The following is a 27,631-nucleotide window of genomic DNA, read 5'->3' as shown; positions in this document are numbered from 1 at the left end:
ACAGCTATTCCTAATGTCCTCTTCACTCTCCATCTCCCACAGTGAAATAGTCATCTTTTCTGCTTCCCATGCAGTCGGGGATGATCATGTGACATTGTTCTGACCAGTGAATTATAAGAAGAACCTAATGAGGAGGTGGTCCTAAAATTTGTATTTTTTTGATAAAAGACACCAAAGTGGTTGGCACTTCCCCTTCACACTTTCCTTCTGTCTTAAGCTAGTTGAGACCCCTGGTGAGGGAGAGATGAACATGAGGGGAAAGCCGGGAGAATCACAAAGACACAGGCTGTCTGAATTAACACTATTTCCAATCACTTTGAGATTCCCTGTTATTTATTTAAGGCACCGTAAACCAGGTGAAGTACAAGGGGCTGTATCTCATGGTCCACCTAGCTGTACCTGACATTTTGATGGGTTTCCCATCTCCATCTATCCAGGCTCCATCATCTTTCACCTAATCCTCTAGCAGGTTACCAGGTTATTATCACTTCTATTGGCTACCAGGAGACCTTGGGTTTCCCAAACCTTTTGGTATCATTCTATTTTTCCTCTTTGCAACCATTTAAAAAGAGTTTCATCTGGAAAGATGAAAGCAAAACAAACATAACAGAATTCCACAGAGACCTGGCTTTAAATGAGATAGTATATGATGAGTTCCTGGCCCATAGAAGGTACTCAACAAATATTGATTGCTATTCCCTTTCTATGCCATTGGAGTCAAGGCTGCCCATCTTTAACAGCTGAAGACTAGTCATGGGATCAGGAGGGTGGCATAGGCTCTGTGGCAAAAGTGCCCATTCATTTTCACTAATTTGACCCAAAGAAAACTGTTTAAAGGCTTCCCTTTTCAATTTATAAGCCTTGGACCCTGGAGGGAGATGGCAGAAGATTAAGACGCGGAGATCTCCTTCCTCCCCACAGATACATCAGAAATTCATCTACACGTGGAACAACTCCTACAGAACAGATACTGAACGCTGACAGAAGACCTCAGAACCCCCAAAAGGCAAGAAACTCCCCACATACCTGGGTAGGACAAAAGAAAAAAGAATAAACAGAGACAAAAGGATAGGGACGGGACCTGCACCAGTGGGAGGGAGCCGTGAAGGAGGAAAGGTTTCCACACACTACAAGCCCCTTCGCGGGCGTAGACTGCAGGTGGCGGAGGGGGAAAGCTTTGGAGTAGCGGAGGAGAGCGCAGCAACAGGGGTGTGGAGGGCAAAGCAGAGAGATTCCGGCACAGAGGATCGGTGCCCTCAGGCACACAACAGCCCGAGAGGCTTGTCTGCTCGGCCGCCGGGGCGGGCGGGGCTGGGAGCTGAGGCTCGGGTATCGGGTTTCAGTCGGAGCGCAGGGAGAGGACTGGGGCTGGCGGCAGGAAGAGAGCCTGAAGGGGTTAGTGCACCACGGCTAGACCGGAGGGAGTCCGGGGAAAGGGTCTGGAGCTGCCGAAGAGGCAAGAGACTTTTTCTTCCCTTTTGTTTCCTGGTGCGCGAGGAGAGGGCATTAAGAGGGCTGCTTAAAGAAGCACCAGAGACGGGTGCGAGCCGCGGCTAAAGGCGCGGACCCCGGAGACGGGCGTGGGACGCTAGGGCTGCTGCTGCCGCCGCCACAAGGCCTGTGTGCGAGCGCAGGTCACTGTCCGCCCCGCCTTCCGGGGAGCCTGTGCACCCCGCCACTGCCGGGGTCCCGGGACCCAGGGACGGCTTCCCCGGGAAAGCGCACGGAGCGCCTCGGTCTGGTGCAACGTCACGCCGGCCTCTGCCGCCGCAGGCCCGCCCCACACTGCGCGCCCCTCCCTCCCCTCTGCCCGAGTGAGCCAGAGCCCCCGAATCAGCGGCTCCTTTAAACCCGTCCTGTCTGAGCGAAGAACGGACGCCCTCCGGTGACCTATGCGCAGAGGCGGGGCCAGGTCCAAGGCTGAGACCCGGGAGCTGTGAGAGCAGAGAAGAGACAGAGAAATCTCTCTGTGCAGCCTCGGAGGCAGCGGATTAAAGCTCCACGGTCCACTTGATGTGCCCTGCGTCTGTGGAGTGCATGAATGGACAGCGAATCATCCCAAATTGAGGAGGTGGACTTTGAGGACAAGATTTAAGACTTTCCGCCCTTTTCCTCTTTTTACAACGAATTATCCCAAATTAAGGAGGTGGACTTTGAGAGCAAGATTTCAGACTTTTCCCCCTTTTCCTCTTTTTACAACGAATTATCCCAAATTGAGGAGGTGGACTTTGAGAGCAAGATTTTCGATTTCCCCCCATGATTTTGTGAATGTGTATGTGTATGCTTCTGTGTGAGACTTTCTCTGTATAGCTTTGCTTCCACCATATGTCCCAGGGTTCTGTCAGTTTTTTTTTCAATAATCACGTTTTAATTTTAATAACACTACTATATTTTATATTTTATTCTATTTTACTTTACCTGCTCTTTCTTTTTTGCCTACCTTCCCTTCCTCCCTCCCTCCCTCCACCCCTCCTTTCCTTCTTTCTCACTTTCTTTCCTTCCTCCCTCCCTCCCTCCCTTCTTCCTTTCACTCTTTCTTTTTCTTTCCTTCCTCCCTCTCCCCAAATTTCTTTCTTTCTTCCTTCCTTCCTCCCTTTCTTTGCTTCTTCCTTTCTTTCTCTCTCTCTTTCTTTCTTCTACTAATTCTTTCTTTCTACTTTTTCACCCTTTTATTCTGAGCCGGGTAGATGAAAGGCTCTTGGTGCTGCAGCCAGGAGTCAGTGCTGTGCCTCTGAAGTGGGAGAGCCAACTTCAGGACAAGGCTCCACAAGACACCTCCCAGCTCCACATAATATCAAGCAGCGAAAATCTCCCAGGGATCTCCATCTCAACACCAGCAGCCAGCTTCAGTCAACGACCAGCAAGCTACAGTGCTGGTCACCCTATGCCAAGCAACTAGCAAGGCAGGAACACAACCCCACCCATTAGCAGAGAGGCTGCCTAAAAACATAATAAGGCCAGAGGCACCCCAAAACACACCACCAGACGTGGACCTGTCCACCAGAAAGACAAGATCGAGCCTCAACCATCAGAACACAAGCACTAGTCCCCCCCACCAGGAAGCCTACACAACCTACTGAAACAACCTTAGCCACTGGGGACAGACACCAAAAACAACAGGAACTACGAATCTGCAGCCTGCAAAAAGGAGACCCCAAACACAGTAACATAAGCAAAATGAGAAGACAGAAAAACACACAGCAGGTGAAGGAGCAAGATACAAACCTACCAGACCTAACAAATGAAGAGGTAATAGGCAGTCTACCTGAAAAAGAATTCAGAATTATGATAGTAAAGATGATCCAAGATTCTATTCCCAGGATCCAAAATCTTGGAAATAGAATAGACAAAATGCAAGAAACAGTTAACAAGGAATTAGAAGAACTAAAGATGAATCAAGCATCGATTAAAAACACAATAAATGAAATGAAAAATACTCTAGATGGCATCAATAGCAGAATAACTGAGGCAGAAGAACGGATAAGTGAGGTGGAAGATAAAATAGTGGAAATAACTGCTGCAGAGCAAAATAAAGAAAAAAGAATGAAAAGAACAGAGGACAGTCTCAGAGACCTCTGGGACAACATTAAACGCACCAACATTCGAATTATAGGGGTTCCAGAAGAAGAAGAGAAAAAGAAAGGGACTGAGAAAATATTTGAAGAGATTATAGTTGAAAACTTCCCTAATATGGGAAAGGAAATAGTTAATAAAGTCCAGGAGGCACAGAGAGTCCCATACAGAATAAATCCAAGGAGAAATACGCCAAGACACATATTAATCAAACTGTCAAAAATTAAACACAAAGAAATCACATTAAAAGCAGCAAGGGAAAAACAACAAATAACACACAAGGGGATCCCCATCAGGTTAACAGCTGACCTCTCAGCAGAAACTCTACAAGCCAGAAGGGAGTGGCAGGACATAATTAAAGTGATGAAGGAGAGAAACCTGCAACAAAGATTACTCTACCCAGCAAGGATCTCATTCAGATTTGATGGAGAAATTAAAACGTTTACAGACAAGCAAAAGCTGAGAGAGTTCAGCACCACCAAACCAACTTTACAACAAATGCTAAAGGAACTTCTCTAGGCAAGAAACACAACAGAAGGAATATACCTACAATAACGAACCCAAAGCAATTAAGGAAATGGGAATAGGAACACACATATCAATAATTACCTTAAATGTAAATGGACTAAATGCTCCCACCAAAAGACACAGATTGGCTGAATGGATACAAAAACAAGACCCATATATATGCTGTCTACAAGAGACCCACTTCAGACCTAGAGACACATACAGACTGAAAGTAAGGGGATGGAAAAAGATATTCCATGCAAATGGAAATCAAAAGAAAGCTGGAATAGCAATTCTTATATCAGACAAAATAGATTTTAAAATAAAGACTATCAGAAGAGACAAAGACGGACACTACATAATGATCAAGGGATCGATCCAAGAAGAAGCTATAACAATTGTAAATATTTATGCACCCAACATAGGAGCACCTCAATACATAAGGCAAATACGAGCAGCCATAAAAGGGGAAATCGACAGTAACACACTCATAGTAGGGGACTTTAACACCCCACTTTCACCAATGGACAGATCATCCAAAATGAAAATAAATAAGGAAACACAAGCTTTAAATGATACATTAAACAAGATGGACTTAATTGATATTTATAGGACATTCCATCCAAAAACAACAGAATACACATTTTTCTCAAGTGCTCATGGAACATTCTCCAGGATAGATCATATCTTGGGTCACAAATAAAGCCTTGGTAAATTTAAGAAAATTGAAATTGTATCAAGCATCTTTTCCAACCAAAATGCTATGAGATTAGACATCAATTACAGGAAAAGATCTGTAAAAAATACAAACACATGGAGGCTAAGCAATACACTACTCAATAACGAAGTGATCCCTGAAGAAATCAAAGAGGAAATTAAAAAATACCGAGTAACAAATGACAATGGAGAAACGACGACCCAAAACCTATGGGACACAGCAAAAGCAGTTCTAAGGGGGAAGTTTATAGCAATACAATCCCACCTTAAGAAACAGGAAACATCTAGAGTAAACAACCTGACCCTGCACCGAAAGCAATTAGAGAAAGAAGAACAAAATCCCCCAAAGTTAGCAGAAGGAAAGAAATCATAAAGGTCACATCAGAAATAAATGAAAAAGAAATGAAGGAAACGGTAGCAAAGATCAATAAAACTAAAAGCTGGTTCTTTGAGAAGATAAACAAAATTGACAAACCATTAGCCAGATTCATCAAGGAAAAAAGCGAGAAGAGCCAAATCAATAGAATTAGAAATGAAAAAGGAGAAGTAACAACTGACACTGCAGAAATACAAAAGATCATGAGAGATTACTACAAGCAACTCTATGCCAAAAAAATGGACAACCTGGAAGAAATGGACAAATTCTTAGAAATGCACAACCTGCCAAGACTGAATCAGGAAGAAATAGAAAATATGAGTAGACCAATCACAAGCACTGAAGTTGAAACTGTGATTAAAAATCTTCCAACAAACAAAAGTCCAGGAACAGATGGCTTGACAGGCGAATTCTATCAAACATTTAGAGAAGAGCTAACACCTATCCTTCTCAAACTCTTCCAAAATAGAGCAGAGGGAGGAGCACTCCCAAAGTCATTGCACCAGGCCACCATCACCCTGATACCAAAACCAGGCAAGGATGTCACAAAGAAAGAAAACTACAGGCCAATATTACTGATGAACATGGATGCAAAAATCCTCAACAAAATACTAGCAAACAGAATCCAACGGCACATTAAAAGGATCATACACCATGATCAAGTGGGGTTTATTCCAGGAATTCAAGGATTCTTCAGTATATGCAAATGAATCAATGTGATACACCATATTAAAAACTGAAGGAGAAAAACCATATGATCATCTCAATAGATGCAGAGAAAGCTTTTGACAAAATTCAATACCCATTTATGATAAAAACCCTGCAGAAAGTAGGCATAGAGGGAACTTTCCTCAACATAGTAAAGGCCATATATGACAAACCCACAGCCAACATTGTCCTCAATGGTGAAAAACTGAAACCATTTCCACTAAGATCAGGAACAAGACAAGGCTGCCCACTCTCACCACTCTTATTCAACCTAGTTTTGGAAGTTTTAGCCACAGCAATCAGAGAAGAAAAGGAAATAAAAGGAATCCAAATTGGAAAAGAAGAAGTAAAGCTGTCACTGTTTGCAGATGACATGATACTATACATAGAGAATCCTAAAGATGCTACCAGAAAACTACTAGAGCTAATCAATGAATTTGGTAAAGTAGCAGGATACAAAATTAATGCACAGAAATCTCTGGCATTCCTGTACACTAATGATGAAAAATCTGAAAATGAAATCAAGAAAACACTCCCATTTACCATTGCAACAAAAAGAATAAAATACCTAGGAGTAAACCTACCTAAGGAGACAAAAGACCTGTATGCAGAAAATTATAAGACACTGATGAAAGAAATTAAAGATGATGCAAATAGATGGAGAGATATACCATGCTCCTGGATTGGAAGAATCAATATTGTGAAAATGACTCTACCACCCAAAGCAATCTACAGATTCAATGCAATCCCTATCAAACACCCACTGGCCTTTTTCACAGAACTAGAGCAAAAAATTTCAAAATTTGTTTGGAAAAACAAAAGACCCCGAATAGCCAAAGCAATCTTGAGAACGAAAAACGGAGCTGGAGGAATCAGGCTCCCTGACTTCAGACTATACTACAAAGCTACAGTAATCAAGACAGTGTGGTACTGGCACAAAAACAGAAAGATAGATCAATGGAACAGGATAGAAAGCCCAGAGATAAACCCACGCACATATGGTCAACTTATCTTTGATAAAGGAGGCAGGAATGTTCAGTGGAGAAAGGACAGCCTCTTCAATAAGTGGTGTTGGGAAAACTAGACAGGGACATGTAAAAGTATGAGATTAGATCATTCCCTAACACCATACACAAAAATAAGCTCAAAATGGATTAAAGGCCTAAATGTAACGCCAGAAACTATCAAACTCTTAGAGGAAAACATAGGCAGAACACTCTATGACATAAATCACAGCAAGATCCTTTTGGACCCACCTCCTAGAGAAATGGAAATAAAAACAAAGATAAACAAATGGGACCTAATGAATCTTCAAAGCTTTTGCACAGCAAAGGAAACCATAAACAAGACCAAAAGACAACCCTCAGAATGGGAGAAAATATTTGCAAATGAAGCAACTGACAAAGGATTAATCTCCAAAATTTATAAACAGCTCATGCAGCTCAATAGCAAAACAACAAACAACCCAATCCAAAAATGGGCAGAAGACTTAAATAGGCATTTCTCCAAAGAAGGTATACAGACTGCCAACAAACACATGAAAGAATGCTCAACATCATTAATCATTAGAGAAATGCAAATCAAAACTACAGTGAGATATCATCTCACACCAGTCAGAATGGCCATCATCAAGAAATCTAGAAACAATAAATGCTGGAGAGGGTGTGGAGAAAAGGGAACACTCTTGCACTGCTGGTGAGAATGTGAATTGGTACAGCCACTATGGAGAAAAGTATGGAGGTTCCTTAAAAAACTACAAATAGAACTACCATATGACCCAGCAATCCCACTACTAGGCATATACCCTGAGAAAACCATAATTCAGAAAGAGACATGTACCAAAACGTTCATTGCAGCTCTATTCACAATAGCCCGGAGATGGAATCAACCTAAGTGTCCATCATCGGATGAATGGATAAAGAAGTTGTGGCACATATATACAATGGAATATTACTCAGCCATAAAAATAAACGAAAATGAGCTATTTGTAATGAGGTGGATAGACCTAGAGTCTGTCATACAGAGTGAAGTAAGTCAGAAAGAGAAAGACAAATACCGTATACTAACACATATATATGGAATTAAAAAAAAAATGTCATGAAGAACCTAGGGGTAAAACGGGAATAAAGACACAGACCTACTTGAGAATGGACTTGAGGATATGGGGAGGGGGAAGGGTAAGCTGTGACAAAGCGAAGGAGAGGCATGGACATATATACACTACCAAACATAAGGTAGATTGATAGTGGGAAGCAGCCGCAGAGCACAGGGAGATCAGCTCGGTGCTTTGTGACCGCCTGGAGGGGTGGGATGGGGAGGGTGGGAGGGAGGGAGATTCATGAGGGAAGGGATGTGGGAACAGATGTATATGTATGACTGATTCACTTTGTTATAAAGCAGAAACTAATAAAAAAATATTATAAGCCTTTCTCCTCTCACACACTCCTTTATGTGGTGTTGTGGAAAGAGCCCAGGACCATGAGTTAGGAAAACTGTGTCTTAGACTTGGGTCTGCTGTATAAACTCGAGCAGGTCCGAGCAGTTCATAGGCACTGTAGGAGCCTGCCATGTATCAGTCCCTGCTGCAGCCTGAGATACAGAGAGGAGCAATGAGATGTTGTTCCTGCCATTGAAAAACTTCAGTGTCATCAGGAAAGAGATTCATGAACGAATAATGTCAATCCAATATTGTCTATGCTCTGATGGAGATACACATAGAACCAAAGGGCCCTGGAATTAACCTTGGAGTTGGAGGAGGTGATGCTGGGGAAAATACTGCCTGATTACAAGGATTTAGGTGAAGGAGGGGAGGAAGGCAGCACAAGCAAAGACCTTTTTCTCCTATGTAAGTTGGAACTTTTGGATTGATGATTCACAAGATCTCTTATAGCTTCAAGATGTTATTCGATGCCTACTTGTCTTGTTTCTGGGGAAAACACATGAATATTTGTTTTCCTGAGAGATATCAGCCAAGCAAGAAAGAAAGAGTTGTAAGAAAGAATCTCTTCTGGTTGAACCTGAACACAATAATTCCTGCACCTCTTCTCTTGGATCTCAGATTTTATTACAGGAGAATAATGCCTTGTTCCATGTAGTATCCCTGATATTTAGAACCATGTTTAGTGTATATTAGGTGTTTGGTAAATATCATTTAAATGAAGAGGTGGCTGAGGTGATCTGCTTCTGGACCACAAGCAGGTATCACACATCCAGATGGCAACAGCAGATCAAAATCTAAGCTTTACCGCACAATATAAGGTAGTTGGGGTGAGCTTTTCAACCTATGGAGACCCAAAACTTTCTTAAATCCCCTTGCTGAGTAAGAAGCATTGAATATAATTCTTTCTTTAATTTATAACCCCTTGAAGTCTTCTTCCCAAATATATACCGTTGGCATATAGGTTAGCAAATTCAGGCTCAGCACAGCCAGACAAAAGCAGCCTTGGTCAATGTTCAAAAGCATAAATCTAAAGATAGATCACCCTGCCAAATTTGTCTGCTAACAGAAAGCCCATAATACATTTCTTATCAAATATAAGTTGGATTTAAGTTTAAGTGTTCAAATGCTACCTTGTTGATTGGCTGAGCTCTGGTTTAGGCAGGTATTTTTATTCATGAGCTTTGTGTGAACCTGGAAAGAGAAAAGAATAATGTGTTACTGGGTGAGGGTTAAGAAAGTGACTTGGCCTGGGTCATTCTGGGATTCCCCAGGGACATTGGAGAAGGCCCTACCATACATTGTCTAATAAAGTCCAATAAAAGGGAGAATTAGTCCTGGTGTGGTATCAGCACAGCTATAAATTCTTGTGCAATAATAAAATAATAGCATGTTATTAATTCAACCAATCTGGTTGCTTCTGAAATAGTATTAAAGTAATATCATTGATACATATATTTGACTACTAATACATTATTTTCTAGAACTATTAATTGCTTTAAAACAGGTGTGCCATAATACAGTGGAAAGAGATAGTGAAATATTTCGACTGATGCGAGCAATTAATTTAAGGCTATTCTGCATATTTTAGAATTAAGAATTATACTTTAGAATAACTTACAGAAACAAATTAAAATGAGACAATGAGTATTTTTGGACTTAATCATTCAGTCTTACAGGTGAAATTTGGGTCACATTTTTCAAGAATAGAAATTTTTGTCAACATTTAAAATGTTAATCTTTCATAATTTTTTTACCTTTGAATCAGAGGAACAAAAAAGTATAAGCATTTATTGAATTCCTACTTTGAGCAGTACATTGTACTAAATACTTTAACATGTATGGGTTCATCGAACCATGATCTAAATGAATTGAAACAGATTTGCTATCTTCTAGTCCAGACGTACAATCTTGGAGAAAACTATATCTAAACCAAGTTCTAAGAATAAGAAGGTGTGGTGGAATTTGGGAGATGGGTAAATTATCCTTCTCAAATGCTCTGGAGTAAAGAATATTGCTAGTATCTTGTGTTAAAAGACAATAGCTTAAGCTGTTAAATGTAAAAACAATATCACGGCAAACAAAATACATCATTATCTGGACAATTTAAAGGGAATAAGGAAAGAGAAAAATATTTTCACTCAGTAAAAACTAGAGAACAGAAAATTCCAGAATTCTGTTTTTAGTGCAATGTTCAGAGCGGTTTGGTTTATAGAAGGGTTGAAAACAAACCAGATTAAGAAAACAAAACAACAACAATGAAAACACGTAAGAGGGAGAAACTGGTATAAGAAAAGATCCTGCTAATGTAGCTGGAGAGAATTTGTCCAGACCAAGAGGTCTTAATGACCCCATCCTCCCCAGAGTTTACTCTGTCAACCAGGTAGCCAGGGGACTGTAACAAGTCACCATGAAGTGCTTTTGGACATTTTTCTGAGAAGCCAGCGGATTAATGTTGGGCAAAACCTACCTTTATATCCATAATTTTGTATCCTTTTTCTTAAAGAGGGCTCCCATTATCGTATAAGCTTCAGGACTCGTAAAGCTTGGATCTTCCACTGGGAGGGGCAGAAAACAGTCTCATCTGCCAAAAGGCTGTGCCTTAAAAGACAATAGGAAGCAGGACCAGTAGGATAATTTGCCAAGCCTGGTGCAAAATGCAAACATGGGGCTCCTTTTTCCAAGTCTATGAAGAATTTCAAGATGGTGGCAACAGCATTGAACCATGTGTTGGGCCCTTCCTGGAACAGGGCCAATGAGCCTGCACAGGTCCCACACCCAGGAAACTGGCCTTGACAGGAGGATAGTGCATGGTTACACTGTATTCCTGGTCTTCTGGTCCCTGGCTCAGCAGAAAGGATCTGAGGCTTCTACTCCCAAAGTCAGCCATCTGGGTGGCAGGTTTATGGCTCTGGCTTCTACCAACAAATGGCCTCAGCTTTGCCCTCTCTTCCTTGCCTCTACCTCCTGGCTCTATTATGCATTTTATACTTCTGTTTCCTACTGTTTCTCATGTTCAAATGCTCTGAGAATGGGAGGGAGGGAAGGAGGGAGAGAAAGAAAAAGAGAGAGAGAGAGAGAGAGAGAGAGAGGGTTGATCAGGTTCATTAATGGTTATCCAGCATGAAGCACCCTGTTGAGTGGAATTCTCATGTGCAGCTGATTCATGGATCACTAGACAGAGTATAAATGGCTGCTTAGAGTCAGGTGACAATCTCGGTCTAATTAACTTGTGCCAAGGGTTGTGGTGTCATATAGTGAAAAGCATAATTTACCTGTTTCCATTTCCATCACTTAGAGCTGTGCGCTGGCAGCAATAGAAATCCTCTTGGGTGGGCAGGATGGCTGGACGACATTGGACCCATTCTGTCCCACTCAAGATGCACAAGGTCCAGGGCTATGCTCCTGGAAAAGTATTTAAGTGTATTGTATATTGCAGCACAAAAGTCTGCCTGTGCATGTTAAAAAGTACTGTGTTCCCAAAGTGGGGTGACTTGAACATTGGAAAGGTAGAACGTGAGGCTGGCTCCCTCTGAGAATCTCACTCTGCTTCCTTATCAGATTTCAGCTTTTTGCAAAGGCATTTTCAAGTGGGCTGTAATTGCTTGCCGGTAGATATTTTGTACGCCCATCAATCTTCACTAGCACAGAAAAGTAAATTGTGTTGTGTTTGAGAAATCTTTGTATGGTGAGAGGGATACAGGGTGAGGGGAGGGGTTGTATCCTCAAGGTGAAAGTCTCCAGTCAGAGCACAAGGGTCCTAGGAGAGGGCAGTGCAGGCAGAACCCAGCTAAGGAGGCTTTGAGCAGTGATGAGATGCCTGCAGCCAGCTGTCCCATAGAAGCCATTGAGAAGCTGTCATGGGGTGACAGCATGCTGTGTGTCATTGCGTCTCAAACTGGTTGAGCCTCAAAATTCCCAGGGTAGACTTCTGCGAATACAGACGTTAAAAATAAAATTTCAACCACAGCAACATAGGGGTAGTTAGCAGCCTAGGTCTGGAGTCAGTTAGTTCAAATCCCAGTTTTAGGACTTACTGTGTGTCTGATCTTTGTGTTTTCACGTTCTCATCTGTGAAATGTAGGCAATAATCTTACCTTTACTGTAAGGTCTTGTGAGATTGAATGAGAATATGAGCATGTCAGCACAGTACCAAAAACTTTGGGAGTACCCAGTAAATCCTGTTTGTTATTTAACATACTCATATCACATGCAATATGTACTTATGGATGGAGGTATTTATACACGTATATATACAGAAGCACAAGTAAATTACATTAAGGTTTAATGCGCCATTGGCAAGGGGATACTTTACTATAAAGTTTCTTTTGAAATCTGCTCTTGAAAGATGAGTGGAGTATATACTCCAACATGTGTTAAAAATTAAGCTAGAATCCTAATGAAGTCATAGTTCTATAGGGAAGGACTTGAGATTTGACAAACAATCAAAAGGTAAATCTAATTAATTGTAGGGGAAAAATATTCAGAAGCTGCAGAGATCAAGTCCCATATTCCCAAGCATAGGGAGGAAAAGAAGCCCAGCAAACATAACGACTGTTTCGCAGGCAAAAGCAACACTAATTGAGTGAGTTACCAGGCAAGAGGGGAGGAGTAAGACCCAATCTTTTCTTTCCGATTTATAACTACAGCTCTCGGGACTGTCATTCCTGCAGGGCATGGACCATGTCTGTTTCACTCCCTGGAGCTAGATCTTTACACATCACCATGTGCAGATTAGCATTTAATAAGTGTTTGTGGAGATGACTGATTATACGGCCAGTGCACTTGGTAATGTAGAGCAGGCTGTGTCAGTAGTAAGAAGTTTTATTTTCCTTCCTGTGGGAACCCCTTCTCTGCTTGACTTTTCTTGTTGATTGTAAGCTCCCCTGGGCAGGAAATTTGTTTGTCTGTATGTTTATTAATAGGCATTGAACAAATTGCAACAAACTACACAGTGATAGCAGTGAGTAAAAATTTCATGAGATGCTATCAAATGATTCATTAAAAGAAAGATCCAGGATATTACCACCAACTGCTACATTAACTAGTCATGTCATAACACCATCAAAATGCTAATTAGGTTGTCTGGCATGATTTGTTATTGAAAAAATCAAGCCAATTTTCTGTAGTTCTTAAATTTGGATAGTTTTTCCTCTCCTTATATTTGCTTCAGGGCTTATGGGGTACCATTTAGTTCTCTTCCTTTGGAGATAAACAAAGCTTTTGTGTATTCCTCTTGTTACTACTCTTATAAACCCCCAAGCACTCTAAACTTTCAGACGGAGGTCCAAACCTGCAGAATAGTGAATTGAAATCACTAAAAGAGGATAAAGCATGGTGTTAGGAAGGTACCAGGCAGAAGAGACTGTTCATGTTGTCCTCGCTTGGGATCCAGCCAGGGCTGACTGGCTGGTTGCTTGCAGCTGGACAAGGCAGGTGGAAAGGACTAAGACCTATAGCTCAAGCCATTCGTCGGCGTAGTCTAGGAGCTGGCAGAGGAACAATAAGGACAGGCTTACACAGAGAAGGTTCTATCCATCAGGCCAAGTCTAGTGTTTTGGGGGTAGAGGTTTCAGAAGCAGTCAGGGATGGACAAAAATTCAAGATGAAAAAAGGGGGTGCCTAATAAGGAAGACTCAGCCTTGGAAAGGGCAGATGTACTAAATTGTTTAACCTAAATGGCCGCTCAAAACAAGGTCTAGGCTGAAGTCCAGCTATCGAGATGTTGGGGCCCACAGTGGACTGATGAGGAAAGAAAAATAGACCACTTCTCAGATCTAGGACACCACGGCTGAATTGACTGCAAGATGACATACTGAACCCTAAAATGTTGATGCCAGCAGGGCTGACACGATAGGAACTGGAAGCAGGGCTGAGCCTGAGATAACCCAAGTGGTCCCACTGTGGAGAGGAAGAGACAGAGGCTGACAGCAAGCATGTCCCTGCTTTGGGCAGCTTACCTAATCTTCTGCTTTGACTTCTGTTCCTAAATCTCCAGAATGATGGAAGGAAGAGACAGCAAAGCATAATGCTGAGAGCACGTGATCTGGAATCAGCTGTTTTGGCTTTGGCTCCTAATTAGAGTTGCCAGATTAGCAAATCAGTAAAGGGCACTAAATTAAATTAGCATTTCACCTAAACTCTGACCAGTTTTTCAGTATAACTATGTCTCCAATATTACATGGGTCATATTATACTAAAAAATTATGGTCCCATGTAATGTTTGAGACATGGTTATACTAAAACTTAGTCTTTATTTATCTGAAATTCTAATTAAACTAGGTGTTGTCTATTTTTTTCTGGCAACCCTAGTCCTAACTCTCCTACTTTCTAGTTCTAGGAACTTGGCAAGTTATTTAAAAAATGATCTAGCTCATAAGGTTGTTGTAAAGACTGAATGGGTTAATATATGCAAATTACTCCAAATAGTGTCTGGCACATAGTAAGTGCTCAAAATTGATTAATTTTGCTTTTTTTAAATTAGTATTATTACTATTTATACTACTATCTGAGGGCCAGGCTGAGCTACTGATGATCAGTAGGATATTTTTATGTTTGTGCAGTAATGAAAGGCAAGGTTTCAGCAAAACTGAGAAATATTTTATTCATTTGTTTATTCCCAACTCTCTTCCCCACAAAATTGTAAAGGTCTTAGAATAAAGGAACAGGTAAAATAAACCCAAGGACAATTGCCGTAAGAAAAAAAACAATCACTAAAAAGTTAACAAAGAGTCAAAGGGAAAACTATGAAGAGATTCTGGTTGAGGACATAGTTCTCTATGTTGGTCAAATACAAAGTTAAGTTCCGAGTTTGCTAATAGCTCTGGAGGATAAAAGAGATGGTGGGAAATTGGGAAATTGGTTCAATGCACATTCCCTTTCCCCTCCACATGTCCCATTCTATTTTCTTCTCTCAAAACTTGCTCCAGAGAGACTCTTGTATCCTCATATCCATGTAAGTTAGTAACTCCTTGCAAGAGCATTTCCACTTAAATTCATTGTAGAACACAAGGGCTTACTTTTCTGTTAGAAAGGTCTTCTGATGTTAGTACTTTGGGGGGTCGAGAGAGAGTTTTGTGTTTTTTTGGTGTCAGTCTTTGTTTGGGGAAGTTTCCAGCCAGAACAGACAAGGTCCTTGACCTTGTCTACCCAGTCAAATCAACTGGGAAGGTTTTAAAAATCCAGAATTCCAGGCTGCAATTTACACCAATTTTTTTCAGAATCTTTGGATGAAGTACCCAGACACAAGTCTTTTTTAAGCACCTCGGTTACCCACCTTGGATAGCCAAGGTTGACAGCCATTGAGCTAGAAGAATATACATACCTCTGTGCAAACCATTTATATGGAAGACTAATGAGAAAACCATATAATCCAGGGTATAATAATAACTATGATTTAAAAATTCTTACTATATGCCTGCTCCCACACACATGTACTTTTAACCTTTACAGCACTGAGGAGTATGTATTTTTATCCACATTTTACAGTGAGGAAACAGAAAATTGTAAATAACACCGTAAGTAAATGAGTCCAAAATCAACTGGATGTATGACTCCTAAGCCAGAGCCCTTTCTAATATGCCACATTGCAGAGAAAGGTGGAATCTGCATTTTATGTCCTTTTCTCAGGCTTTATTTTCATCAGGGCCTGATTGTTCTACTAGATATCGGTGCCTGGTGGTCATTCAGGTCTTGGGACCCTGTAGGGTGAGAGCTCTGTGTCTGGCCTTCACTCTAACATTTCCAATTCCCCATGAGGCCTTTGCCCATCCCACCACAGATGAATCAGCCAGAATAGAAGAGCAGACAAACATACTTGAGCTTTGTTGGACAAACCTGTCTGAAGACAGACTTGTGAATGGTGCCCTGGGTTCTCTGACTGTACTTAAATAGGGCTTTTGCCTGACAGGTTTAGCCAGTCAAGCAGGACTTGTTTATGCCTGTGGCAATGAAAAGCTTGAATGAAAAGTAGGAGCAAAATCAGGGACCCACAGATCACTTCAGCTCTCATCAGGCACTGGTTAACTCTTTTTCCAGAAAAGCCCTCTTTACCAAAACAGACTACAAACACCGTGGTATTTTATTATTAGCTCACACATGGAAGGAACTGCCAAGTGGATCCAGTTTTCCTATTAAAACTGTGACCTTCAAGCCTGTATGTATGTACATATGTATGCATTCATGTCTTCATTCATTCATTTTTCATTAACTCATTCATTTACCTACTCATTAATTTGATCACACAACCAATATTTACTGAGTGCTTTCTATGTGGCAGGTACTGTGTAGCTTCTGTATATTCATTAGTAAGCAAGACAAAAATGGTCCTGTGGTCATGGACCTAGTAGGATAAGGAAGGTGGGGAGAGCTCTCAGTAAACAAAATAAATTATATGTTTTCCCCATATAATTATGGTAGACACCACTAAAGAAAAAGAAAATGGGTGTTACGTGCAAGGAGAGATTAAAGTTTTGATGGTTAGAGGGGTAACAGGTAGGGAGGGCTATGTCTGGGAAATCTTCTTTGAGAAAGTTATATTTGAACTAAAATATAATTTTGCAATTCAAAAAAGTTTTTTTGTATCATATTGTCATTGAATATTTAGCTAAATTCTTTTTTTCCCCTCTTATCAAGAATGCCAACCGCACACACATTTTTCTTAGCCTTCTTACTTATTTTCATATGTAGGTTATGGAGCTAAGAGCCATAGATTGCTATATTCAGAAAAATACAGCCCAGCATCCCACAGAGGATCAATGAAGACTTAATCTTACTATTTGTTTGTATACGTTACCCTTTCAGCACCATGATTGTTTTATTTTGGGATGCGTTTTATCGTTTCAGGGCACGTCCACATTTATCACCCACTTGATCTTCACCAACAGACCTGTAGGGTACAAAGAGCATCATCTTTCTGTTAAACAGTGAGAAACAATGATTCTGCAGAGTCAGTGTCTTGTCCAAGGTCACATGCTAGTGATTACCAGAGGGAAGAGAAGAACTCAGGGGTTTTTTGCTCAGAGGCCAGGATTTTGCATGCACAGTGGGGAATTCCAAAATTCTTTCTTTCTCACCACCTGCCCTTCTCCCGATGCTGCTCCCCCAAAGCACACACATTTCTCTCTCCGATTCAGAGTATTTGGGGGGAAGATTGATTTAGAGGCTTCATTTTTCTTGTGTATTGCCATGGATCCAGGAGAATCTACCTGGCCCATGTTCTGGCTTCAGCTCTCCAACCTACAGTTAATAAGCAGATAAACAAGTAAATATTTAAGTTCAACATGTATGTTTTGGTTGCCTACTGTCTATGAGATGCTGCTCTAGTCTCTGGGCATATATTACTGAGCAAATAGACAAGAATCCCTCATCCAGTTTACATTCTCCGAGGGGAGGCAATCAATAAGTAAATCAGTATGTCAATATAGATAGCATGTTGGATGGTATGCTATTGAGAAAAATAAAACAGGGAAGAGAATTAGGGAGCGCTGAGGGGAGGGTGTCGAAATTTGAAGTAAGGTGGTCAGGAATGGCCTCCCTGAGAATGTCCTATTTGTGTAGCCACGAGGTCATCTGGGGAAGAACGTTCTAGGCAGCGGGGACAGAGGCTGAGGGGTTGGCCGAAGCTCAGGACTCATTCAATGCATCCCACTCTTGAACTTGAACTCTGTTTTTCCAAAGGCACAATATTAAAAAGGCTTGTTAGATGCAGTTGAAATCATGTTTTTAGGGATTAAGTTCTATATTCAATTTCATTTTGGGTTCAATACCCTATTGTGGGCTGTCCAGAAAGCCAAACCACGATGAATAATGTTTCCATGGGAAAATGTTTTCTGGGTTTGAACCCGCTGACTTACAAATGAACTTAGGAACAGAGCTGGTTAGTAAGTTGAGAGCTGGTTGTATCAATTAAGGGGCAATTTTCCTACGGCGGCTCCCTCTCTCAGCTAGGATGGAATGACATTGACTGAGCTTCTGCTATATTTACATGCTTTTTTCTGTCCTTATCCTCTCTATAGTCTCTTTGGTTCCAACCTGTATTTTCCATTTTCCCTGCAGAGCTTCTCTTTTTGCCCTTAGATCTTTGAATAATCCTTCATGAAGCCATATTGAAAGCCCTTGATTCCCCTTATTCTTCTCCTTTAGACAAGCTGCTGTCTATCTCACCTTAATTGTAGTGTATCGGAGATTTCCCAAGGCTTCTTCTCCATGCACATGGATTTATTTGTATTATTCACTGTCTGCTTCTGGCAATTGCAGTGCATTTAATGCCAGTCATGAGCATTGCACCTGGAAAATTCTGAGCACCTCACAAATAGGTTAATGAGTATACATTGTATGTTTTTATGAAATTAATGACTACCCGCTCTCCATTAAATGGCAAATTCATGAAGATTCTTTTCTCTAGAGGAATGCTACACTGTCTGTTTGAAATTGACTGTAAGTGTTCATGAAAATAATCAGCTAGGCTGATTTTCTTTTTTCCTTCAACTCTGCCTTCTGTTCCTTGAAGGGAGGATGAATAACAGTTTCACATCTACAGAGAGGCACATTGGGAATTCATAAATCTGTAGCATCAGAATAATAACTGAAAGGGAAGTAGTATGTGGGGTACTTGTATACTGGAAAGACTATTTGGAATTATTCTGTGAATTTGCCTTTGGGATTTGCCTGGGTCTACATGGAAGAACCTTAGTTATGCACCGAAACCATGGATAGACTTTTCTTTATTCTCATTTTATTTACACAGTTAGGGAGGCAGTTAGGTCAAATATACAATTGTAGGCTGCTTAGAAAGCAAAACCTAGAGAATAATAATAGTTAACAGGTTGTTAGCACTTGGTATGTTCCAGGCACTGTGTTTAATGTGGATAAGCTCTTTTACTTCACAATATCCTAGGTGAGCCCCCAAGACACAGATTTTAGGTAACTTGCCAAAAACTACTCAAATAGTAGAGTCAAGATTTGACCCAAGGCAGTCTGATTGTAGGACACAAACTTTTAACTACTACCTACCACTATTGCCCATGGAAGATGAAAGAAAATAGATTTGCCATTTTCTCTTTTTCCCTTTATTATGGCTTGAGACCCTTTTATGACCCTTAATGGAAAAATCAAACCCCAAACTACTTTATTAGATCGCAGATACAAGCCGGATACTGGTCCTCCAAATGGAGTGCATCAGTATTACCTGGAGGATTTGTGAAAACACAGAGTGCTGGACCTACCCCAGAGTTTCAAATTCGGTGAGAACCAATCAATTTCCCAGTTGAGGCTGGTGCTGCTGAGTAGGGGTGCACACTTTGAGAACCATTGGTTAGGCACTCCCCCAGACCCAGACTCTACAGATTAGTAGCATTAATAATTATAACTGCATTTGACAGCGTTTTCCTGCTTTCAAAGCACTGAGTCTATAGCATCACGGTTCCTCACAGCAGGGCCGGGCTTTATCCTGGGCAGATGTTACCTCCATTCTATGGATGGGATAATAGATGTTCTGTGACAACAAGTGATACATTCCTCGTTGTAGAGCACGTGAGTAGCAGACCTAGGACTGAGGCATTTCATTTTTCCCTCTACCCCATTCATGCTCTAAGGAGAGACAAGCAACTGTCCATCCCCAGCACACAGCTCACAAACTGGTTTGTTCACTTTTCTTTTCAACTCAAGTTTATAGGAATGAATGAGCTCCAGGGGAGGGGGAGGTGGAGGTGGAAATCATCTCTTGCTCAAAAGGAGAAACTGCGTCCCCAGAGGCGAATATCTGGGCACAAGGGAGGGTGGGACAGTTTGTCTCTGCAAACAAGATCTCGACACTTACATCCAAATTAGAGGTCTCTGAGCTTGACTTGGGCTGGCTAATATTTCTCTTCCCTTCCAGGTTTGCTGAGCTTATAAATATCAATTATAAGGCTGAGTAAATTACAGGGATGTTGAACTATGAATTGTTGTAGCACTTTAATGTGTCTATATAGGGATAATAAGGAGATTGCGAAAATCTGCTGAAGGAAATCTCACACATATTTATAGGTAATTAATATAGTGAGCGGAAACGGAAAATCAGCACTGTATTTTTTAAAGCAGTAATTTAAAAATGCATTATGGCAACACATTAAGTTAGCAGTTATTCAACAAGGAAATGTGAAGATTATTAAGCTAATTAAAGGTAATAAAAACAGGCAAAGGTATTGGGCATATAACTTTGAGATGAAAAAGAAAGAAAATCCTTTGTTTATTCCTACTACTTCTAGGCAAGACACAAGTGGCAGTTAATATATTGATAAGTTACCAGATTTTATGTAATAAGAAAAGAGGGCTGTATAAAAATATATTCCCTGGAGAAGCACCAAAAATGTACAAGAAGGTCTTCCTGTGTAACTCTAGACACTTTAGCAGGCCCCTGTAAGCACATGTGTGCTTTCTCTGTCTCACCAAGGGATGACTGATTGCCCTTTCCGGAACTTGATCTTGGAAAACTTTCTCCAATATATCTGATCCCACTCAACTTTCAGATTCTGCGTTTTTTCTGATCTTTGGGCTTTCTTCCACTTCAACCTTATATGACAGAGGTTCGGGGGATGGTTTTTTATGCTACTCCTCACTTTGAGATCTTGTTCTCTGCGTGGAACTACTACTGATTTAAAATGGAACTACACACTGCAAGTGGGAAGCTGAAATTGCTGGTGAGAGCAGAAATAGACCCCTCTCTCCAGCAAATGCTTCAGTGAAGTGTGTGCAGCTCTGCGGGGTTTATAATTTTCTTTGGGGAAAGATAAAGAAGGAGAAGGGCAGGAACACATAGAAGATAAGTTTAATTGGAGAATTAAAAAAATAACATTTGCACATGCAACAGAAGAATGTATTTATGTCCAGACATTTGTTGGTTGGTTTGTTTACCAGTTATTGAGGAAGAAAGGGTCTGGCCACAGGAGGGAATGGTCAGACTCCAAATTAACCATACCTGTGACTGCCAGCCTGATGAAATGGATTATTAAGTGCTTCTGGAAGAAGTCTTGGGTGTGTTTATGGCAGCAAGGGACTTGGCAACTTCAAATTCAAGCTGGTTCATGATTATTAATTCTGGTAGAGGACCCTTGTAAAATTTACTGCTGAGCAAATTGGGGTTTGCACAGTTAAATGGGGGCAAAGCTCATCACAGGGAGAACTGTTCAGCTTATCAGAAAAACGAGGCTCAAGTAGGATTAAAACTAGCAAATCACAGGTCTATCAAAAAAGTTCCAATTTGTCTGTAAATCTACACATTTATGGGAAGAATAGGTTAGAGGTGTATACGCAAGCTCTGGATCTTATACCCTAAAATAGTATGATTATTTTAGTTCATTAGGTTTTATAAAACTCTTTATGAGCTCAATCTTTCCTAAAAATAAGGGGAAAAGTCATCCCAAAGAGCAATTTGATCCAGCACTTAAATTAAGAGAAGGATTTAACGTTGTAAGTTATTTGGTTGATGATTATGCAAATTATAAGATTTCTATAAAACTTTGTTCTAAGATTCTAAATAGGGGAGACTTTCTTTGGAAAGCTAGCACACTTTTATCAGCAAGGTCACACTAGGAATTTTAGGAGGACAAGTAAAAAATGACTTCCTCAAGCAGAATTGATCCTTTTAGGTCATCAGGATGAATTGTTTGAAAGCTTCAAAGCAGCCTTGGTTCTCATTACTGTAGCCTGCCTTTACAAGAAATGCCTTTTTTCAATTATTTTCACTTTTTATTAGAAGTCTCTGCAGTTGTAGCTCACCTCATTTAGTTCACTGAGATGTGATGCCTTTAATTTCCATGTTAAAATTTGTGGTCAATTGTTTGACATTAAACCTGGCTTTTTTTTTTTTTTTTTTTTTTTTTTGCGGTACATGGGCCTCTCACTGTTGTGGCCTCTCCTGTTGCGGAGCACAGGCTCTGGACGCGCAGGCTCAGCGGCCATGGCTCACGGGCCCAGCCTCTCTGCGGCATGTGGGATCTTCCCGGACCGGGGCACGAACCCGTGTCCCCTGCATCGGCAGGTGGACTCTCAACCACTGTGCCACCAGGGAAGCCCAGAACCTGGCTTTTTGAGTCTCTGATTTCTGAAGGTTTTTGCTGCCCTTCCTCCATGGTAACCAGTTACTTTGTGAAGACTGAATACATTAATATCATTAATATAATTTGTAATTTAACTAGTCTCGATTATAGGAATTTTGTTCTGATAGGTTGTCCAGGTCAGTGTGCCTTCCAAGTGTGGAAGCATTCACTGTCAGATGCCTCTGGAAACAGGTTCAGCCTGCTTGTAAAAAGCCCTGCATGATCCAGCCTCCACTTTCATTATTGAATGATCAGTGGGCTAATGGAACACTGTCTCTCATAAGATTTTTCTAATTCTCAGCCAAAACTCTCATCTGCTATTTTATCTCATTTATTTGGTGTGTGCACATTCTAGGTATTTGTAGTTTTTTATCATTTTGCCCCTCAGCTATTGCTTAGTCAGTTTCCTTGACTTAGCTCCTTTCATCTTTTCTCATCAGTCAATCACTTCCAATCACCTCATTCCTTTAATCATCTCCTTTGAACTCAGTCCAAGCTTTTGGGTACTCAGGTACCCAAGACACAGCACAGTGGTCCGGCTGTGGTCTCCCCACCATCACATAGAGCCCTAAGAGAAGTAAAGAGGGATAGAATCTAGAAGCTGTCTTAAACTTGTTCTAATTTCCATTTTTAAAATAGTTTCATGTTTCCACCCTCTGCTAGTGAGCCTCTCTGTTTTCCTTCTTCCCAAGCTTTTCCCGTGCGATGTAAAGCATTAGAAGATAGAGTTTTCCTATCACTACATGCCCCATCGCAGACAGACTGCTCCTACCTTTCAGAATTGGTGGCATCCTGGGACCTCAAACAAGGTCCTGTTTCTGTGAAGTCGCTCCACAGATGTATATACCACTAGCATGTACAGACGATGACTTTTCAGATAAATTGCGCTTGACTTTACCTGCCTCCCCATCAGCTCTACAGAGCCTGGAAGGATACATATGGCGGAATGATCACCAACAGTCTGGCAAACATCAAAACGCTGGTGAACGTTTTTGTTAGATGCTGGCGTTTTCTGAGAAGCATTAGTAAACGTTCCACATACAATCTCAGTCTCAATTGAAGTAAACCCCAGGGATTTCAGCAGAGCTGGGAAGCACAGATGTGGGCATTGCTGTGACTGGGAGGAGGAGGAAGCTGGTCATTCTCATGTCACCTTTAATCCCCACATCATCAGTGGGCCTGAGGTTAGGGAACGTCAAAAATGTCCTTTCAGCAAAAGACAAGGTTCCTCGCAATTGTCATTTAGGATGGAGCATGAGAACTTTGTCACTCTTTAGCATTGAAAATTGGGCTTGCAGTACATACAGCAGGAATGGATCCATTGGCTGTATATCATGGGATTCTATTAAATCCACTGCACTTTCCCAGTGAAGGAATCCTATAGCTTTAGACCCTTCATATGCTAAGGAATGGAGTTTTTCCTTATCACAGCTCAACGTCTTTCCTGGTAATAAATCGCCCCGAATTGGAGCCTTAAGACTGTCAATTTGCACTTTCTGTTTGTATCTCCCCATCCTTCCTGCTGTGGCAGTGTAGAACTGTGACAGGAATTGATATTGAAAGAGAACTCCCCCCGCCCCAATGCATTTCACCTGCCCCCACTTCTGCCTTTTGTTTATTTATTTTCTCCAAGACTTATTTTCGTTTGGCAAAACCCTCCAGGTTAATTTAACAAAGGATTCCTCTCTGAGCTTACCTGAGTTTCCTGCCCATGGGTGACCTGTTCTTCTACCAATTGAAATTTGTCACGGAGTGATTCTGAAAGTTGAACTTGTTTCTTTTAGTTACAAGGGAACAATGTGCCTTCAGGTCAGTATGCATCCTAACCACAACAGAATATAAACCTCATTCTCAGACAGAAAGAAATTCATTTGTTCAAAGATGAAGAAAACATAAAAGAGGATGAGGCTAAGGATGGAGACAGTTTCTGGGCGTTCACAGGTAAGCTGATACTTTGAGATTCTCGGAGATTAGTGTTCTATCAAACAACAGAACATCTTTGGCAAGAAGAAACCTAAGGGATTAATGGTGAGGTTGGGGTGGGTAGCTAACCACGAGGGTATGGGGGACAGATGTGTAGAGAGGGTGTAAAAGTCATTCTTCTTGGAGCTGGGAGAAGTTTAGACATTCTGGGGACTCAGCCAGCTAAATTTTATTTTAAGCCTCTCAAATCACAAGATTACAACAAGCATGGACAGGTTTAATTATAGTAGATGGAAGGTTAAAAAGCACACACATTTCCAACGAGTGGGCACACACACACACACAAACATAGAAGTTTTGTTTTTTTGTTTTGTGTTTCTTTTTCCTGGGGAATTCGTGTTACTGCTAATTGCTTAGGGGTAAAGATTTGTTGGAGCAATAGCAGAATTCACTGGCATAATCTATAAACAATTTGAAAATAATCAAAAGAGAAGTAAACTTTGACACTAAACTGACACCTTGAAGAGGGCAAATGAGAGAATAAAAGCGGCATTGGAGAGCACAAATGGATCCTGGCCTATTCTAAACACTGTGTGAGTGTGTGTGTGTGTGTGTGTGTGTGTGTGTGAGCATGTGTGTGTGCACAAGCACACGTGTATGTGAGTGTGAATTGAGAAATTCAGTCATGAAGTAGAAAAATAAATGAAGCTTCAACAAAATGCATTTGGGGTAAGACAGCAGATTGGTTTTAGGGATAATATAAAGGCAGCCACCAATATGTGAGCTGCAAAGTTGAAATTGGGTGGTGTTTTTTTTTTCTGTTCTTTATTATAGTGTAACAGACCATGCCACAATTTACTGATTATTTTTTGATATTCTCCACAATTCTCTGCATTGTCTGGACTCAGTTGGGCAGCTCTGCTGCAACTCATGGCAACAGCTGAGGTCACCCACTTGGCTGCATTCAATAGGGCACATCTGGGACCGGAAAGTCTAACACAGCCTCCCTGGAGTACCTGGAGCTCTGGTGAGGACAGCTGGAAGCCTGGGACCTCTCCTCCTTGGTGATGTCTCTGGCAGGTTAACTGTGTCCCTTTACAGAGTGGTTCAGAGTTCACAGAGAGTAACAGCAGAAGCTTCCAGGCCTCCTAAGGGCTAGGCTGGTGTTGTGTCATTTCCTTCTCATTCTGTTGGAGAAAGCAAGTCACCAGAGAAGCCCAGATTCAAGGGGAGGGGAAATAGAGCCCACCTCTGTTGGGAGGAGTGCCAGCAGGTACAGGCACGGCTGGAGTTGGTGACTGCCATTTTGTAGACAGTTTCCCTCAGTCTTGTAAACATATGGGGTCAAAAGGGAGGGGTCAGAAATCTGAACTCTGCTCTGGTTTAAAAATATGTAGTGTCTTCATGAATGAGACAGAGTTATAGCTTCACTTCAACTCATGGGCAATCACAAAATCCTTCACTTCAGGTTTGCGCTGAGAAGTGAAATTCGTTGCCTTCATGAGTTAACACTTCCATGCAACCCGGAAGCTTCCTTCAGCTCCAGAGTGTCAGTGGACTGGGGTCATGGAATTGCTACTGTGTGGACAGTCTGGCCTTGAGCTTTGCTTCCAACTGACAAGTGGTCAGAGAGATTTAAATAATTTTAATTCTTTTTTCCACTTTTACTGAATTTGTGGCAGTTGGATTAGCCAATCAATTTGGAAAGACTAAATACTTTAATGACTATTGTTCCATTCTTCAGTTGTTTATTATCACAATTACATTGAAATAGGAAAATCTTATACTATTGTTTGGTTTACTGATATCTTTAGTCTTTATCTTCTTTCTTGTATACTTATATCTTTAGTTGAATAATATAAACTTAATAAGACTACTTAATTGTATGATGAAGTTATTAGGACTTTGGTTTGGCTGTGACCTTGTCAGGATTAATTTTATAATACTTTTGGGAAATTCATCTTCCATTAAATCAATGCATATTTATTGAGTGTCTGCCATGTGCACTATAGTATATTTTTAAGGGCACTAATGTTTTGTCAAGAAGTCGTATCATTTAGACAGGTCTTTTTGATACCAATCCATGTAGAAATCATGATTTTACATAATCATCAAAACAGATTGAAAAATAAATATGTTGAAAAAACGAACTGGTTGATAAAAAATGAATCGACCAAAAGATAATATATTCTATGGCAAATACAAATGCTGTCTTTGTGTTTTTTCAGCAGTTAAAAATGAATTTTATACCATAGGAGGCCATAGATTTTCCTGGAGACTAAAGAAAATACAGAAAATAAAAGATTGTCAAGGGATATGTTAAACATAATGAAACTATTTATAACCTACAATTCTATGGCAGCAAGTACCTGTAGAGTTGATATTGTGATACATTAAGGTGAGCTGTTTAATAGCAGGTTATTATTGAAAGGTGAAACAACCATGAATTTAAAAAAATATATGTAACAATCAACATTATTTTAATCCATCCCAGAGTTTCTTTTCTTTTTTAAGTGTGTTATGGGAAATGAAAGTAAGAAGGAGCATAGAGGATAAAATAATTTAAAAAATTTTACTTATTAACTTTTAAGAAAAAAAATAAAATAATACAATTATAAAACAATCTTTCCTATAGCCATTTAAAAAAAATTCTAAAATCTTCATTATATTTCTAAATAATTTTCCCTAACAAGCAAACATACCTCAACATTTTAAAAGGTGAATTCTTTCATCTCTATCAGCGGTCAGTAAACTACAGCCCAAGGGTCACATTCTTCCCACCATGCCCATTGGTTTAGGTATTGTCAATGCCTGCTTTCATGCAAAAACAGCATTCTAGCTTTGACAAAAACCCAAGACTATAGACCTGCAGAGCTGAAAATGTTTAGTATTTGGCTCTTTACAGAAAAAAGTTTGCCAATCCTAAATGCAGAATATACAATTTAAAACTTTTTGTAGTGTAGTAAACATAGAGGACCTTGACTCTGAAAGAAGATTGTGATATGAATGATTCCTATACTATATTGCAGTATACTATTCTATTCTACTCAATTTTATTCTATTCCATAGTACAAGGTTTATAGAGAGGATTGTTAGCATTGGAACTGTCCCCACCCCACTCCAAATAAATCTTACCTGGGATCTCTGTATATAAAATAAAGATGGAGGTTGAGATGCATTGGAAGTTGTGATGTTTAAGATGGGGGTGGAGACCTTGGAACTCTGGCAGTTACACTGTTCTCTAAGCCCTCCTCTCTCCAATGAAACCCATGAAGCTTCCTGAAGAGACTTCTGGACTACAAGATTGTTTCT

Source organism: Mesoplodon bidens (assembly GCF_964165515.1).
Source record: "Mesoplodon bidens genome assembly, chromosome: 8".
NCBI classification, from domain to species: domain Eukaryota; kingdom Metazoa; phylum Chordata; class Mammalia; order Artiodactyla; family Ziphiidae; genus Mesoplodon; species Mesoplodon bidens.
The sequence above is the reverse complement of the archived record's forward strand: the minus strand, read 5'-3'. Positions refer to the sequence as shown.